The sequence below is a fragment of the Chiloscyllium punctatum genome, chromosome 3, assembly GCF_047496795.1.
Source record: "Chiloscyllium punctatum isolate Juve2018m chromosome 3, sChiPun1.3, whole genome shotgun sequence".
Taxonomy (NCBI): domain Eukaryota; kingdom Metazoa; phylum Chordata; class Chondrichthyes; order Orectolobiformes; family Hemiscylliidae; genus Chiloscyllium; species Chiloscyllium punctatum.
The window spans coordinates 12,438,984-12,456,727 of NC_092741.1; the positions used below are offsets into that span (position 1 = coordinate 12,438,984).

A 17,744-nucleotide genomic window follows, 5' to 3' on the forward strand; every position below is an offset into this window, starting at 1 on the left:
TTGAAGTAGCAATTCAACACAGCACACAAACAGGCCCTTTCGGCCCACCAAGCCAGTGTTGATTCCTCATCCTGACTTAGACCCACTACTTATTGCCCATGCACAGTATCTACCCCTCTTTGTCTCACATTCAGATAACTAACAAGATATGCCTAACAAAATATACCTAAACAGTACGAATTTGCCTGCAACCACCACCTCCACTGGCAGTACATTCCAAGCACTCAACACCCTTTGTATTAAAAATCTTTACAGCACTTCTCCCCTAAACCTGACCCCTTTCACCTTGAATCTGTGCCCTCTTGCAGTTCACCGGTCCACCCAAGGAAAAAGCCTCACACTAACCATCCTATCTCATAATTTTGCGGACCCCTATCAGGTTGATTCGCAGTCTCAGTATTTCCAGTGAAAAGAGAGTTTATCCAACCTCTCCTCATAACTAAGACCAGGCAACCTCCTGGTCAACCTTATTTGCACCTTCCAGAACTGCATGTAATATTCTAAACGTGGTCTGATTAAAGTTGTATACAGCTGTAACATAACTTGCCAACGTTTACATTCAATGCCCCAGTCAGTCAAGGTCAAGGTGCTGTGTAACTCCTTGAACATGTCACCAACCTCTGTCGCTACTGTGGACCTGTATGCCCAGATTCTTCCTTATATCAATACTCCTAAAAGTTGTGTTATTTACTGTATAATTCACATCTGAATTCCATCTTACAAGATACATCACCTTGCATTTGTCCAGATTAGACGCTGTCATTTTAGGGGTCCAAATCTGCAATCTATCCCACTGTATCCTTTAACAATCCTCCTCACTATTTGCAATTCTGCCAACTTTGGTATCGTGCAAATTCAGTAATCAGATGCCTACATTTTCCTCCAGACATTTAGATTACAAACAACAAAGCACAAATCCCTGTGGAACATTAATAGTTACTGATCTCCATTCCAAAAAGCCCTCTTCTACTCTATGACCAAGTTAAAAACAACACAATTCCAGGTTATAATCCAACAAGTTTATTTGGAAGTACTATCTTTCAGAGCGCTGTTCCTTCATCACATAACTATAGAGCAGGATCATAAGACAAAGAATTTACAGCAAAAGATCAATGTCATGCATGCAACTGATATGGTATATTGAAAAACTCTAGATTGCTATCAAGTCTTTCATCATTTAGAATGGGTTGCAGGTTTCAGTTCATTACTATGTAAATTCCAGAACTTCTTTTTAGTCACCTTCCCAAGATAACTTAAGATTTTATTTTAAAAAGTGGCACCTCAGCTCAGACAATGTGTTAAAGGTGTGAGGTTAGATTCAGTCTGCATCCCAATCTTGAGTCAGACTGGTTGTATTTCCAAAGTAGGATTTTATAAAATGTTACTTGGATTAACTGCCTATATTGATGCCTGCAGATTTCGTGCTTTTCAAATAAAATAGAATGTAACTGCAATTACAATTCTGCAAATGCAAATTCACCCCATAGACTTATATGTGCTTGTGAGGGGCAGAGAATGAGTACATGTGTGTAGGGGAGAGTGTGAATGCGAGCGCATGAAAGTGCCTGTCGGAGTTTTGAGGGGCAGGGGGAGGGCGCCGTGTGTGCATGCATCTGACAAAGAGCATGTGTATGAGATCGGGTCTGCATGAGTGAGACAGTATGTAAGAGTATGTATGCATGCAAATAAGAGTGTATGGTGTAGTGGGGTCACCTGTAATGTGACATGAACCCAAGGTCCTGGCGGAGACCCTCCTCATGGGTATTGAACTTGGCTATCAGCCTCTGCTCAGCCACTGAGCATTGCTGGTTATTCCAAAGTCCGCCTTGGAGGATGGTCATCCAAAGATCAAGGCCAAATGACCCTGACCAGTGAAGCGTCCCTCAGCTTGGGGGTGGGGGTGGAAATCATCCTTGTCTGGCAATTGTTACACTGTTTCCATTCATCCACTGTCATAGCATTTGCTTGGTCTTGCCAACAGCCTACGAGATAGACGATGCTGGCCAAGTCAAGAGTACTTGCTGTGTACAGGGTGGGTGGTGTCTCTACACATAATGGTCATATCCATGTCGACACAGACATATCATACAGTGGTCACCATGACAGGGTTGTATGGTGTGGTGGTCAACGTTGCCCTGAAGGCTGGGCAGTTTGCTGCAAACAATCGTCTGTTTAAGTTTTGGTGGTTGTTTAAAGGTGAGAAGTGGAGCCATAGGGATGGGCTTGAAGAGGGCCTCATCTTGATTGATAACGTATTGCAGGCTGCAAACAACAGTGTAGTTTCTTCTCTCCTAGGACGTATTGGACAACAAAGGACACCCTATCAGTCGCATCCTGTGTCTGTCTCCTCAGGGGGTCATTATGGTTTCTCGCTGTGGCACGTCGGAACTGGAGATCAATGAGTTGAGCATCGTACCCTGTTCCTATGAGGACGTCCTTCAGCACTTCCGTGTGTCCATCATGTTCCTCCTCACCTGAACAGATCCTGTATATGCACAGGGTTTGTCTGTAGTGGATGGCTGTTTTAGTATGTTTAGGGTGGAAGTACAGTATTGTGAGGTTTTCTGTGGGCTTGCGGTAGAGTGAAGTACTGAGGTGCCTGTCCTGGATGGAGATGTGTGCGCTAAACCTTGCGTTATCTCAAGAATGTGACTTAAAAGTCATTCTGGGATTTACATATTAACGAACCGAAACGGACTATCTTATGTTGAAAGATTGGAGCAACTGGGCTTGTATACCCTTGAGTTTAGAAGACTGAGAGGGGATCTGATTGAGACATATAAGATTATTAAAGGATTGGACACTCTGGAGGCAGGAAACATGTTTCCGCTGATGGGTGAGTGCCGAACCAGAGGACCCAGCTTAAAAATAAGGGGTAGGCCATTTAGGACAGAGATGAGGAGAAACGTCTTCACCCAGAGAGTGGTGGCTGTGTGGAATGCTCTGCCCCAGAAGGCAGTGGAGGCCCAGTCTCTGGATTCGTTTAAGAAAGAGTTGGATAGAGCTCTCAAGGATTGTGGAATCAAGGGTTATGGAGATAAGGCAGGAACAGGATACTGATTGAGGATGAGCAGCCATGATCATAATGAATGGTGGTGCAGGCTCGAAGGGCAGAATGACCTACTCCTGCATCCATTGTCTACTGTCTATTGAAACCTGCAACCCATTCTAAAAGATCAAAAAACTGTAACAACAATCTAGGTTTTTTTTTCAATATATCTGATTAGTTGCATGCATGACCCTGATCTTTTGCTATTAATTCTGTGTCTTATGATCCTGCTCTACAGCAACCTGATGCAGGAGCAGCACTCAGAGCTAGCACTTCCAAATAAACCTGCTGGACTATAGCCTAGTATAGTGTGATTTTGACTTTATCCACATCAGTCTAGCACCGGCACCTCCACATCATTTCCATGACCAAGCCAGTTTTGCATCCTTCTAGCCAATTCATCACAGATCCCATAAGACTCTACCTTCTCTACCAGCCTGCCACGAGGTACCTTATCAAATGCCTTACTAAAGTCCATATGGACATTATTCACTGCCCTGCCCTCAACAATCATTCTTGTCATCTCAAGAAACTCAAACAAGTTGGTACGGTGCTACCTTCCCTGAACAAACCCATGCTGCCTATCACTATAAAGTCCACTCGCTACCAAAGGTGAATAAATCCTGTCTGCGATTTGAGAAGATTTGTACTTCAGGTTGTAGATCAGATTCTAATTTTGCTTGCTGCACTTGTAGATTTGTTCTCAGATGTTGTGAACCTCTGATGAAGCGCTGGTGTTCTGTTCCGCTTGGTTTGTTGTGGTGGGTGATATCACTTCAGGTTCTTTTTCCGAGAGGTTGGTAAACGGGGTCCAAATCGATATATTTGTTAATGGGAGTTCTGGTTGAATGCCAGGCCTTGAGGAATTCCCATGCATGTTGTTGTTACGCCTGTCTCCTCTTCATATATGTGTATTAATGACAAGTGATAGTTGGTCATGTCTTTTGCTGGCTCGTTGATGCTAATGTATTCTGGTGGCTCGTTTCCTGCCTGTCTGCTCAATGTAATACTCTGCAGTCCTTGCAGAGTATTTCGTATATGACGGCGGTTCTGTTGGTCGTTGGGACGGGTTCCTTAAAACTCATCAGGAGCCACTTCAGTGCGGTGGGCTACCATGAGGCTGAGGGGTCGGAATAGTCTGGTCGTCATCCCCAAGATGTCTTTACTATATACCTAGAGTTTCTGGGCGTCTTGTGTATTCTTGTTTTTGGCGTTGGAATCGGTGGACTGTGTTTATCAGGTACCCATTTTCCTGAATACGTTGTGCTGGTGTTTTTCCTCGGCTGCTCTTCGTGCCTGGGTGCTGCAGTGTACTGTTTATTAATGTGAATAATTTAAATAATGTGCTGATGCAGCCCAGTTTGTGGGTGTTGCATGATTGCTCCTGCAGTTGAGTATCTGGTCAGTGTGCGCGGCTTTCCTATAAAAGCTGGTCTGTTGTTCTCCATTGGCTTTGCACTCTGTGACGTCTAGGAGGGGAGTCCATTTTTCTTCTCTTCCTCTTTGGCAAACTTTATACTAGTAAGGATGTTATTTGTGTGCTTGCGAGTTTCTTCTAATTTGTTGCGTTTCATGATGACAAAGGTGTCATTCACATAGCAGACCCAAAGCTTGGGCTGGAGTTTGGGAAGGGTTGTTCATTCTAACCTCTGCATAACTGCCTCAGCGAAGAGTCCTGACATTGGTGATCCCATAGGCGTCCCCATGACTTGTTTGTAGGTCTTGTCACTGAAGGTGAAGTGGGTAATGAAGCACAGGTCTATTTGTTTGAGGATGCTGTCCTTGCTGATCGAGGTATTGCTGTCAAGGTGTTTGCGTCCTTGGTTTGTCTAGCAGTGAGGCCAGTGTTTCTTTAGCCAAGGTGATGTTTATTGTGAATAGGGCCTTCACATGCAAGTAAACCATGACCTCATCGTACTCTACCTTGGTGTCTTTGATATATTATGAAATTCCTGGGTGCAGTGGATGGAGAGACTTGAGTCATCAACTCGGTGTTTCAGTTTGCATTGCAGTTTCTTTGCTAGTCTGTATGTCGGTGTACCAGAAAGTGAGACTATGAGTCTGAGAGGGGCCCCTTGTTTATGTACCTTTGGCAATCCGTAGAAACAGAGGATGATGGATCTTTCAGGTTTCATTGTTTGGAGATCTGTTTTTTTAATTTCACTTGTCTAGTGAAGTTTCCTCAGGGCTGCTGTAATACAGTTTTCTTGCTGTGGAGTTGGGTCCATCACCACCTGCTGGTAGATATCTGTATCTGTCAATAGTGTGTTTGCTTTTGCGATGTCTTGTATTCTGTTCAGGATGATGGTCATGCGCCCTTTGTCTGCTGGTAGGATTACAATATTCCTGATGAAGGGCTCCTGCCCGAAATGTTGATTTTCTAGTTCCTTGGATGCTGCCTGACCTGCTGTGCATTTCCAGCACCACTCTGATCTTTACGATATTTCTGTCTTTTCTGAGTCCTTCAGGGCTTTCCATTCCAGTGTGTTGAGGGTATTCCTCCTTTCTTTCTGCTTAATGTTGCTGCTTGCTGGATTTCTTCCTTAAGTCCGGTATCTTTCAGGGTGGATTCCCGTGCTGCTAGGATGTCGTTTTTGTCCACTTCCCTGTGGTTGAAGTTCATCCCTTGCACTAGGGTGGCTTTTTCTGAGAGAGAGTGGTCAGCCCAACAGGTTCTTTATCCAAGTCTCTCAATTGTCCATGTTATTGCTGTTCAAAAGCTTCGCCAGATTTTCTTGTAGGGCTAGTCTTTTCTTTGTCTTGGTCCGCTATTGTTTAGTGTTGATGACTTGTTCTAGCGTACTTGTCCGTTTATGGTCAGTCACGTTAATGCAGTTTTTTTGGTGCAAAATTTCTCATTTGAATTTATGGAGTCAGTTGTAGGCATCATTTATCATTTCTTGTAGTATCCTGCAGCCATTCCGTTCTGCTGTTCTTCTAGCTTGTGGAGTGTTGAAAGATGGTTTATATTTGACACATCTTGGTAATAGGAGAAAGTGAGGACTGCAGATGCTAGAGATCAGAGCTGAAAAATGTGCTGCTGGAAAAGCGCAGGTCAGGCAGCATCCAAGGAGCAGGAGAATCAACGTTTCGGGCATAAGCCCTTCTTCAGGAATGAGGAAGGTGTGCCAAGCAGGCTAAGATAAAAGGTAGGGAGGAGGGACTTGGGGGAGGGGCGTTGGGAATGTGATAGGTGGAAGGAGGTTAAGGGGAGGGTGATAGGCCGGAGAAGGGGTGGGGGCAGAGAGGTCGGGAAGAAGATTGCAGGTCAAGAAGGCGGTGCTGAGTCCGAGGGTTGGGACAGTAATAAGGTGGGGGGGAAGAGAAATGAGGAAGCTGAAGAAATCTGCATTCATCCCTTGTGGTTGGATGGTTCCTAGGCGGAAGATGAGGCGCTCTTCCTCCAGGCGTCGTGTTGCCATGGTCTGGTGATGGAGGCGGCCAAGGACCTGCATATCCTTGGCGGAGTGGGAGGGGGAGTTAAAGTGTTCAGCCACAGGGCGGTTGGGTTGGTTGGTGCGGGTGTCCCAGAGGTGTTCTCTGAAACATTCCGCAAGTAGGTGGCCTGTCTCCCCAATGTAGAGGAGGCCACATCAGGTGCAGCGGATGCAGTAAATGATGTGTGTGGAGGTGCAGGTGAATTTGTGACGGATATGGAAGGATCCCTTGGGGCCTTGGAGGGAAGTGAGGGGGGAGGTGTGGGCGCAAGTTTTGCATTTCTTGCTGTTGCAGGGGAAGGTGCCGGGAGTGGAGGTTGGGTTGGTGGGGGGTGTGGACCTGACGAGGGAGTCGCAGAGGGAGTGGCCTTTCTGGAACGCTGATAGGGGAGGGGAATGAAATATATCCTTGGTGGTGGAGTCTGTTTGGAGGTAATACCTGTTTCCTGAAGCATTCTTGTAGGAAGTACAGTTGTTGGCGGGTGGTACTCAGTCAGATGGCATTGTGGTTTCCCATCTTCAGGCTAATTTGAGCATATTGCACCCATAGATGTTTCGATTTTTGGAGATTTGTACTCAGGTTGTGGATCAGATTTTAAGTTTGTTCACCGAGTTGGCAGATTTGTTCTCAGACGCTTCAGCACCATGCTAGGTAACATCATCAGTGAGCCTTCAATGAAGCGCTGGTGTTCTAGCACGCTCACTATTTATCTGACTTGAGTGTGTGGTGCTGGAAAAGCACAGCAGGTCAGGCAGCATCCGAGAAGCAGGAAATTAATGTTTTGGGCAAAAGTCCTTCATCAGGAAGGAATTCCTGATGAAGGGCTCTTGCAAGAAATGTTCATTTTCCTGCTCCTCAAATGCTGCCTGACCTGCTGTGCTTTTCCAGCACCACACTCGCGACTCTAATCTCCAGTATCAGCAATCCTCACTTTCGCCTATTTATCTACCTTGGTTTGTTGTTGTGGGTGATATCACTTCTGATTATTTTTCTGAGAGGTTGGTATATGGGGCTCAAATCGATGTGTTTGTTACTGGAGTTCTGGTCAGAATGCCTGGCCTCGAGGCATTACCATGTGTATTGGATGAACATTATATACAAAATACCCTGCAAGGACTGTCACAAACATTCCACTGGACAGACGGACAGGAAAGTAGCCACCAGGGTACATGAGCATCGACTAGCCACCAAAAGACATGACAAACTATCACTAGTATGCATACACACAGATGAAGCCCGACACTAGTTCGATTGGGACAATACATCTATCCTGAGACAGGCTTAACAAAGACATGCACAGGAATTCCGAGAGGTCTGGCATTCAAACCAGAACTCCATTGATAAGAATATTGATTTGGACCCCATTTACCGACCTCTCAGAAAAAGAACCAGAAGTAATATCACCCACCACAACAGACCAAGACAGATAAATAACAAGCAGGACAGAACACAAGCATGTTATCGGAGGCTCACAGATGATGTGACCTAACATGGTGACGTAACATCAGAGAACCAATCTACCAGCTCAGCAAGCAAGCTTACAGCCAAATCCTGTCTCTCAATCTTCTCCAACAGCTTCCCCACCACTGACAACAGGTTCACCAGCCTGTAATCACCTGGATTATCAGTTTCCCTTTTTAAACAAAGGAACAACACTGGCCATTGCCCATTCCTCTGAAACCTCACCTCAGGCCAAAGAGGATACAACGATACCTATTAAGACCCCAGCCATTTCCTCCTTCCCTCCTACAGTATCATGGGATAGATCCCATCTGGCCCAAGGGACTTGACTACCTTTGTGAATTTTACAATACCCAACACTTCCTTCTTCATTCTGTTGACCTGCCCAGAAGCATTCATACATCTTTTCCCTCTCCTCAAGGTCCCTCACATTCCTCTTTTTGGTGAATACCAATGTAAAGTACTCATTAAGGATCTCACCCATTTTCTCTGGCTCCATACATAACCTCTACCCTTTAACCTTGAGTGGACCTACTCTTTTCCCAGATATCCTCTTGGTCATAATTTAAGTATACAATGCCCTACTCACTACGCCATTTCCGATACCTTTTTAGCCCTAATAACTCTTCATTTGAGCTTTGTCCTACTTTCCCTGTGTTCAAGAATGTTGTCTGTTTTTAGTTGCCAGTGCTTTGGTATGCTTCCTTTTCGTTTCACCAAGCTAATAATTTCTCCTGCATCCAAGGTTCCTGAATCCTGCCATCCCTGTCCTTCATTTTCACAGGAGCATGCCTATACTGCACTCTAATCAACTGGTCCTTAAAAGACTTCCAATTGTCAGATGTGGATTTATGCTCAAACAGCCACTCCCAATTTACATTCTCCAATTCTTGCCTAATTCGGTTGTAGTTGGCCTTTCTCCAATTTAGCACCTTTATCAGAGTTCCATTCTTGCCTTTATCCATAAATATCCAAAAACTTACAATACAATAGTTATTTTATAATATGTCAAAAACATTCAAAAAGATGTTCACCCCACCTCTTGATGTCATATAATCCGTCCACTAGTTATCCAAAAAAGATGGTAGATGATAATCTCCTTTCTGGGAGATAGATCCAGAATTTGGTTTCAACAGGTATCCTTAAAGTTTGATCAAGTCCAGGTTTGGAAAGGTGATCTGGAAATCACTCCTGTTGGAGCAAAGGAAAAGACAGTAAACATATTTAGACAGCTAACTGTAACAAACATGTTCCTCACTCTCCACATCTTCCTCAGTTTTATTAATTTCCATTCAATGAAATTCTCCTTCCAAAAATTCCTTGGAGAATTTTTCTTCTTTTTACAGGGATATAAATATTTAACCTTTATGTTTTGCCCTGACTCAAACGTTAATGACTTAAAAGATCTGGGGCAGGGAGCAGGGTCACTTTACAATATATAAGAACTTATCATCTCACCACAGATTCACATATTCCAGTTTGCAGCCCACAATCAGAAAATATCCACCAGTTTGTCTTTTACAGAGTGAACAACTGGGATACAATATCAAACACCATACAAGGAATTAGGAGAGATGACCAAATATTTGTCTAGGGTGTCAGTTTTAAGGATTTGGAAATGCCAGTGTTGGACTGGGGTGTACAAAATTAAAAATCACAATACCAGGTTATAGTCAAACAGGTTTATTTGGAAGCACTAGCTTTCAGAGCGCCGCTCCTTCATACTCCATAACCACTTGATGAAGGAGCAGCGCTCCGAAAGCTAGTCCTTCCAAATAAACCTGTTGAACTATTAACTGGTGTTGAGAGATTTTTAACAGTTTTAAGGAGTATGTTAATGGAATAAAGACAAACATGTTTAACATAGGAATTCCAAAGCTGAGAATTAGAAGGATTCCAAACAAAATTTGTTGATAGGAGAGCAATTAAAAGCCAAGATGTGCAAGAGGTCAGAATTAGAGGAGTACAGGTACCTTGAAGGGCTGGAAGAGATCACAAAGAAAGGGATGGGGCACAGCATGGACTACAAGGAACAGAAGCAGAAGGTCTTTCCACATTTTGAGTCTGCTCCACCAGTCACCAATGTCAGTGCATCTTTCCTCAGATATACGAACCAAAACTGTTCACAGTATTCCAGCTGTAATTTGACTAGTGCATTGCACAACATTAGCAAGACTTCCATACTCTGATACTTCAATTACTTCGAATTAGTGGCCAATGTTCCATTTGCCTTCCCTATCGACCTGCTGAGCTTGCATGCTAAAATTTTGTGATTTACGTACAAGTAGTCCTAAACAGCTGCAATGGAATTTTCAGGAATCGTTCTCTATTTAAATAATATTCAGCTTCTCTTTTCTAGACAGGGATTGAAAAACAAAAATGAAAATTTTAAAATTTAAGTAATGCTCAACATGAGTCAATTTAACTCTGCAAGCCCGGGGTGAAGTTAATTGGACTTCGCCTAAGTTAGACAGGAAGTGGACTTTAAGGTTACCTTTAGTTTATCGAAGATAGAATGCAAAGATCAGCCAGAATACAAATATTCAAATCTTGCAATAATAAAAGGTATGATTAAGGGTTTTAGCTGAGTGCCACCCGACCGCCTCCACGCAGATCCCCATCTCTATCCCCAGATGTGGGCAGACAGATGTGGTTTCATGAATGCGCTATACAAGGAAAGCTTGGCATCCTCACTTGTGCGTTCAATTCTTTTTGAAATAAAAGGATAGCATTCCAATCGTCTTCCTGATTACAAACTTCTTGAGACTTGCACTGCAGAACACCTAAATCCATGTGCAGTTAAGAATCCTGTAGTTCTTGTTTATGTCATACCCTGCTTCTTTTCTTCCACTGTCAAGTGAACAATTTTGCATTTTCTCACATATTACTCCATTGCCAGATACAGCAAACCTTTTGGTAACTGACACCTATGAGACCAGCAGTGCACTGGGTGATCAACAGGTCCACATAATCAATGTAAAAGCACACACTAAGTAACAGAAATGTAATGCAAGTATACACATCACTCTTACATTTACTAACAGCATAAGTCACAAGTAATAGTGCAATTGTGCCTTAAATAAAACTTAGCAACAGAGAGCCTTCTCACTCGTACCCTCAACTGACTACTCAGACATAGTGGAGACTGTGATAATACAGTAAACATCTGGTATTTCTGGTGTACAATTTTCACTAATTTATTCAGAGTGCCAGTTCATGAGCTGCCAGAAAAACAAAATTTGCTGTATTTGTCTACTCACTCAGCCTGTACTCATCTGCAAATTCCTTGTCTTCTTCACAGCATCGTTTCCTACCCATCTAGGTGCTGCCTGCAAATTTAGCTATGTCTTCATTTTCCTCATCTAAGTAACAGATGTAAATTGTGAAAAGCACAACACAAACCCATACAAGACTTCACTCAGCACATCCTGCAATCAGATAAAGATCTACTTATGCATAAGGTTTGCTTATCTTTCTTTCCATGCTAATATCTTGCCCCAACACCACAAGTTCTCATTTTTCAAAACAACTTTGGATGCGGACCTGATCAAATGCCTTCTTGAAATCTACGTTAAATACAGACTCCTCTTAACCCACAGTACGTATTGCCTTCAGAGCTTCAGTAAGTTGATTAAATGTGATTGCCCATTGACAAAATTATGCTGAGGCCTCCTCATTACCAAATTTTTCTACGTATACAACTAAATTGACTTACATCCCGTATCAGGCATCAAGCTCACAGATCTATAGTCACAACAGATAAATAGCAAGCGGGACAAAACACCAATGTTTCACCGGAGGCTCATTGATGAAGTTACCTCACATGATAACGAAACATCTGAGATCAAACCTACCAGCTCAGCGAGCAAACTTACAACCTGATCTGAGCTATAAATCTCCAAAATTTCAGATCTATAGCTTCCTGCTACCTAGCTCCTTTCTTGGATAAAGGTTTTTTTGCTGCTACTTTCCAGTCCAACAGAACCTTTCCTGATTCAGGAGCTTTTAAAAATAAATTAATACCAATGCATTAACTACTTCATTAACAACAACTTTTAACAATTCCAGGAACGAGTACATCAGCTTGTCAACCTGCAACTCATTTACTCAGGATCATACAGGCTAAGAAAGTGCAGCAGGAACAAGACCCTTCAACCAATTCTAGCTGCCACTGTCAAATATGCATCCATTCTATTCTCATTTTACGGTATTAGATCTGTAACCTTCAATGCTCCAGCATTTCAATCTAAATTGTTCTGAGATGTCTTGAGGATTCCTGCCTCTACCACTCCCCTCTGGTGAACAGTTCTTCCTCAAATGCCCTCTAAACCTCCTGCCCCTTACAACTGTGGTCACTGGTTACTCACTCCTCTCTCAAGAGGAAACATTTCTCTCCACCTAGCCTGTCTTTGCTCCTCCAATTACGCCTGAGCTCTGTAGGAAACAATTCCATTCCAGCCAGTCTCTCTTCACAGCTGAACATTTTGGTCAATCTCTTCTGCATGCTGTCTACTGTGATCATATCCTTCCTGTCCTGAGGCAATGAGAATCGCACACAATTTCCCAGTTTTGGCGAAGTTAACTGCTTCCACTTTCCAGCACTTGGCTCATTGTCTTGGCATTGCAATTGCACATGGAGATATTTCCTAAAGGTTCTGCATCCACCACTCTAACAAACAGAGTTCCAAATTCACACCACCTTGCAGGTGAAAGTATCTTTCCTCACATCTCTTGCAAACATTGTACCCTGCTCATTGATTCCTCTGTTCAAGGCAAACAATTTCTTCCTGCTGACCCTATCTATGCCCCTCATAATTTTATACATCTCAGTCATATTCCCTCTCAAGCGCCCATGCTCTAAGGAAAACCCCAGTCCGTCCAATCTCTTTTCAGAACTGAAACTCTGCAGCCCAAGCAATATCCTGGTAAAAGTTCTCTGCCCCCTCTCTAGTACCATCACATCCCTCCTCTAACGTGAATTCCAAAACTGCCAACAATATTCTCATTATGGTTTTATACAGTTCCAGCATCATCTCTTCACTCTTGAACTCTATCCCTTGACCAGTGAAGCAAGTTCAACCATTTGCCTTGAGCATTTTATCTGTCCTGCTACTCAAAGGACTGGTATACGTGCATACCAAGATCCTTCTGCACATCTCTCTTTCCTAGGGCCTTTCTGCTCAACATATATTCCTTTGCATTATTAGCCCTTCCAAAATGCAATACTTCACACTTTTCAGGATTAAAGTCCATTTCTCCCCCCTCAATACATCTAACCAACTTGTCTATTATTCTATAGACTAAAGTTTTCTTCTTCACAATTTATCCCACCACCAGTCGTTGTGTCATCTGCAAACTTACTGATCATATCTCTTACATTCATATTTGGGTTATTAACATGCTCAACAAACAGGCTTTGTGCAACAGGCTTCCCTCCAGTAAAATAGACGCCAAGTACAAATTTAAAACCTCAGCAATATAATTCAACTCCGTACACACACTGCACATAGTCCCGAAAGAGCACATTATTTCTTTGGACATTGACCTGCCCCCAACATATTTATAAAACACTTGTGGATTTTCCTTCATGTTTCTCAACAATGCTTTTTCACGTCCACTCTCTGTTCTCATTTCCCTTGTAAACAATCCTTGCAGTCTCTACACTCCTCTGCAACATCACAGTTTTGAGCCTTCAGAATCTATAAGCATCTCCTTTTTTTCTGTTGCATCCCTTGGCATCCAGTGTTCTCCAGAATTGTTACTTAAACCCTTGAACTTTACGGGAAAATATTAGCTCTGCACTTTGACTATACCGTTCTGAAAGTTTTGCACTGCTGTGATGGGGATTTCCCTGCAAGTTGCTGCTCCCAGTTCACTTCAGCCAGACCTTGTCTTGTCTTATTAAAATTAGCCTTCCAATTCAGAGCTTGATTTTCAGTATATCTTTGTCCTTATCTATATCTTAAATCTAACTCAGTTATGGTTATTATCACCAAAAACTCCTGCAAAGTGACTTATATCATCTCCTTCTGATTCATTCCCTAAAAATAAGTTCTGCACCAGTCAAGGTATAAGTTCTTCTCCAACATTCTCCATCCTGGCTTAAAAGCTTTCCTGGACCCACTAAGAATCCCACCCTCTCCAAGCCGTACACATTTTGGCCATCTCAGATAATACTGAGAAATCCCCCATAACACTTACATCTCTCTTGAGACTTGCCTTTTTTTTAAAAACTTCAACCCCAATCAGGTGATCAACCCACTTTTTTTTAAAATTTCTACTCATACGGCCTCAGTTGAGGATCTAAGAACCATATTCTGCACTCTTCTGCTACCATAATGCACTTTGTGTGGTATTATCTGCCTGTATAACATGCAACAATAAAAAATTAGTCAGTCACGACCCTCAAATCACCTATCTTATTTACAAGACTCCTTGCACTAGTATATGTGCCACCCAGCTTTGTGATGCTCACTTATGTCTTGACTTCACATTGCCGAACAGACTGATTTTTCTTCTAAACTTGTCAGTAAACCACCCAACTGAACCTCCACTCCATATCCCACATCCTATGCCAAATTAGGTTAAATCCCCACCAGCCACACCAGCAAACTTCCTGCAAGGATGTTCATCTAGTTCCAGTTGGGATGTAGCATGTCAGGCTTGAACAGAAACAAAGTCACTGATCAAGCAATCTTAAGACCTTACGTGCTGCTCCAACCCTTCAGCCACATAGAACATTACAGCACAGTACAGGCCCTTCAGCCCTCGATGTTGCGCCACCCTGTCATACTAATATGAAGTTAAAAACAATGACTGCAGATGCTGGAAACCAGATTCTGGATTAATGGTGCTGGAAGAGCACAGCGGTTCAGACAGCATCCGAGGAGCAGTAGCCCATCCCACCTACACTATTCTATGTACGTCCATATGCCTGTCCAATGACAATTTAAATGCACTTAAAGTTGGCGAATCTACTACCGTTGCAGGCAAAGCATTCCATACCCTTACTACTCTCTGAGTAAAGAAACTACCTCGGACATCTGTCTTACACCTATCTCCCCTCACTTTATAGTTGTGTCCCCTAGTGTTTGCCGTCCCCATACTTGGAAAAAGGCTCTCCCTGTCCACCCTATCTAACCCTCTGATTATCTTGTATGTCTCTATTAAGTCACCTCTCAACCTCCTTCTCTCTATAGAGAACAGCCTCAAGGCCCTCAGCCTTTCCTCGTAAGACATTCCTTCCATACCAGGCAACGTCCTAGTAAATCTCTTCTGCACCCTTTCCAAAGCTTCCACATCCTTCTTATAATGTGGTGACCAGAACTGTACACAATACTCCAAGTGTGGTCGCACCACAGCTGCAGCATAACCTCATGGTTCTGGAACTCAATCTCTCTATTAATAAAGGCCAAAACACTGTATGCCTTCTTAACAACCTTGTCAATCTGGGTGGCAACTTTCAGGAATCTGTGTACATGGACACCGAGATCTCTCTGCTCATCTGCACTCCCAAGAATCTTATCATTAGCCCAGTACTTTACATTTCGATTACTCCATCCAAAGTGTATCACCTCACACTTGTCCATATTAAACTCCATTTGCCACCTCTCAGCCCAGCTCTGCGTCCTAGCTATGTCTCTCTGTGACCTACTACATCCTTCGTCACTATCCACAATTCCACCGACCTTTGTGTTGTCTGCAACTTTACTAACACACCCTTCTAAGACCTCATCCAGGTCATTTATAAAAATGACGAACAGCAGTGGACCCAACACTGACCCTTGCGGTACACCGCTAGTAACTGGACACCAAGATGAACATGTTCCATCAACTACAACCCTCTGTTTTCTTTCAGCGAGCCAATTACTGATCCACACTGCTATGTCGCCCACAACCCCATTCCTCCACATTTGGTAATAATAGCCTATTGTGGGGAACCTTATCGAACACCTTGCTGAAATCCATATCAACCTGTCTACTCTAATCTGCCTGCTCGGTCACTTTGTCAAAAAAGTCAATAAGGTTTGTTAGGCACGACCTACCCTTCACAAAACCGTGCTGTCCCTGACCAGATTATTCGTTTCTAGACGTTTATAAATCCTATCTCTTATAACCTTTTCCAACACTTTACCAACAACTGAAGTGAGACTCACTGGTCTGTAATTAGCGGGGTTGTCTCTACTACCCTTTTTGAACACATATTTGTCTATTCTATCCAGCTATTCATTTACGCTCCAGCACATGGGGGGGGGGGGGGGGGGGGGGGGTGGAAGGAATGGTTGTGGGGAAGTGCGGGCAAACATTATGGAGCGGAGAGGTCAGAGGAGAAGGTTGCAAAAAGGAATGCCTGGACGGGATGGGGGGTGGGTGTTGAGGTACAGGAAAGACAGAGGAGAGAATGGGATGGGCTCAGTGGTTAGCACTGCTGCTTCACAGTGCTGGGATGGTGGAAAGGAGAGCGTGGTGGGGTGTTGAGGAAAGGCAAGGAAAACGTAGTGGGGGGAATGGGAGAAGAGTGGGTGGGTGGATGGAGAGGAGAGCGTGTTGGGGGGATGGAGAATGTGGTGAGGGAGCAGGGAAAGGTGGTAAGGGTCTGGTGGGGGAAGGTGGTGAGTGAAGGGGAGGAGGGCGGTGCATGAATGGGGAGATGGGCAGTGAGTGAGCTGGTGGGCAAGGCAGTGAGCAAGCAGGGAGCAAACAGAGGGAGAGCAGGCAGTGAGTGGAGGGGGGAGGTTGGTGAGTTGGAGGGGAGGGTGGTGAGTGTGCAGGGGGTGGTGAATGGGTTGAGTGGAGGGGGAGTTGGGGAGTGAGAGGGGTAGGGAAGGGTAGTCAGTGGAGGGGTAGGGTGGTGAGTGAAGGTGGGGTGAGGGGTGGATGGGGGAGGGTAGTGAGTAGAGGGAGTGGGGGGGATGGGTATGGGGGAAGTGGAGGGGAGATGGTCAATGGGAGGGTAAGTGTATGTGGTGAGTTAAGGAGAGGGGGTGGTGAGGGGGTGTGGGGACAGCGCGTGCCTAACGGCTTTCTGGTTTAAATTCTCCCTCCCCCTTCTCCCGCTGCTATTGCCAACGTTCGATGGAAAGGAAAACGGTTGCAGGCTCGTGCGCGCTTCACCGCAGCTACACGTCCGGACGGCGTAGGGTCAGGCCGAAGCTCAGTGCTCGCTGACCAAATACGCAGAGGCGAACCAGCCATCCGCTCGAGCCACATGAGAGCGAAGCCACATCTTTTATTTTCTCAAAACGACCAAAATACGGAAAATCGATGAAACTGCAATATTTATCGCAACAAAAACGGTAAAAATATACGGAACAACAGCGTCATATATGTGTTACCAAAATGGACCCGTTGCTGCAGAGACTTCTGGGGAAGGCTTGCTGCAAGCACAGCGCATGTGCGCCCAGTTCAGCATGGTGTATTAAACTGGACCATTAGGGGGCGTGATGGTTGCAGCTTGGACCCTTCCTCAGATCCCACAATCAAACAGGACTCACATTTGAAAGGTGCAGTTTCTATATTACAGATTACAAGTAATAATATTGCAGATATTAAATTGTGTCTGTACAACAAAACGTGGATATCTTTAGGGCTAGAGGGCATGGTAAGCCAGAGACTCAGGAGAATGCCTGTGGCATGTTAGTTCAATTCTCATCTTGGCAGCTTGTGGAATTTGACGTCATTTAAGAAATCATGAACTAAAATGTCATCTGGGTGATGGTGATCATGAAACCATTGTAACGTGCAGTGAAAATTCATCTGATGTACTCAAGTCAAGGGAGAGGGAGGGAGGAACCAT

General features: G+C 44.0%; 1 protein-coding gene across 3 annotated transcripts in view; it reads right to left on the bottom strand.

Annotated features, from left to right (window-relative positions):
- The window catches only part of znf318 (zinc finger protein 318), a 108,974-nt gene extending 91,631 nt beyond the window's left edge, over positions 1 to 17,343 (bottom strand). For 2 of the 3 annotated variants that reach the window (XM_072550677.1, XM_072550679.1), the window contains exons 1-2: positions 17,284 to 17,343; positions 8,988 to 9,139 (exon numbers count right to left, since the gene is read on the bottom strand). The gene's annotated coding sequence lies outside the window, so the exon portion shown is untranslated. The other variant, XM_072550678.1, reaches the window with a different exon arrangement.
- Between the last annotated feature and the right edge of the window lie 401 nt (positions 17,344 to 17,744).